We start from the raw sequence: 1,459 nt of genomic DNA on the forward strand, positions 1-1,459 counted from the left end.
TTGATGCAGCCCAAAGGGATTTCTCCTTGTCTTCTCTATTTTCTGCATGAGGGGACGGGGAGGGGGAGTTGCCGATTAAATGAAGCAGCCTTACTTTAGTTGTGCTGCATTGCTTATGACCCAGGGCAGGAGGGAGGGGTGGTGAATGGGATTGGAGTATGTGGGGATGAAATGGGTGGAAGTGGATTTTATGCCATTGTTTTTTGGTTATCCCCTTTGCAAAGGGGAAAATGCCATTGGTATATGTATGTATATATATATATATACATATATATATATATATATATATATATATATATATATTTGTGTGTGTGTGTGTGTGTGTGTGTGTGTGTGTGTGTGTGTGTGTGTGTGTGTGTGTGTGTGTGTGTGTGTGTGTGTGTGTGTGTGTGAGTGCAGAAACCACCGGGAAATTGAGAAAACAGATATCGAACGTTTTAGTCTATTAAGACGAAAATGTCTTAATATACGAAAACGTTCGGTATCTGTTATTTCAATTTCCCGGTGGTTTCTGCAAAAATAGTTCATTATGTGTGTTTTGTGATTTCTTTGCCTATTATATCTATATATATATATATATATATATATATATATATATATATATATACACATATATATATATATGTATATATATATACATATATATACATATATATATATATATAATATGTGTGTGTGTATACATACACACGCACGCACGCACACACACACACACACACACACACACACACACACACACACACACACACACACACACACACACACACACACACACAAGTAAAAAAAAGAGCTCGGAAAAGAACCTAAGAGTAATTATTAGCAAAGACATGTCACCAGACGACCATATAAACAAAATAGTCGGAGAAACTCACAATTTACTAAGAACAACAGAGGTGGCGTTTAGATACATGGATGAGGAAATGGTAAAGAAAATATTAGTCACGCTCATAAGACAAAGATTGGAGTACGCTGCGACACTATGGACACCCAACACAAAAAAGAATATAAAGAAATTAGAAAGAATCCAAAGAGCAACGACAGAGATGGCACCAATACTTTCAACATTGACATATGAACAAGGATTGTCCAAACTGGAATTACCAACCCTGGAACAAAGAAGAGAAAGAGGAGATATATTGGCCATTTATAGAATCATGAAAGGTATGGAAGTCCTCGACGGAGAAGATTTATTAAAGTGGGACAGAAGAAAAACAAGAGGACACGAAAAGAAACTGAAAAAGGATATTTACAGGAGATATCTAAAAATAATAATAATAATAATAATAATAATAATAATAATAATATTTTTCTACACAGAGTGATGGGTGTCTGGAACAAATTGGACGAAAAAATAGTACGTGCAAAAACCATACAAGAATTTAAGAACAAACTAGATGCTGAGAGATACAAAGACGGGTTACTACGAGCATAGCTCCATTCCCGTATAATACAACTAGGT

Source organism: Oratosquilla oratoria, chromosome 12, assembly GCF_046742065.1.
Source record: "Oratosquilla oratoria isolate Oo_2021 chromosome 12, ASM4674206v1, whole genome shotgun sequence".
NCBI classification, from domain to species: domain Eukaryota; kingdom Metazoa; phylum Arthropoda; class Malacostraca; order Stomatopoda; family Squillidae; genus Oratosquilla; species Oratosquilla oratoria.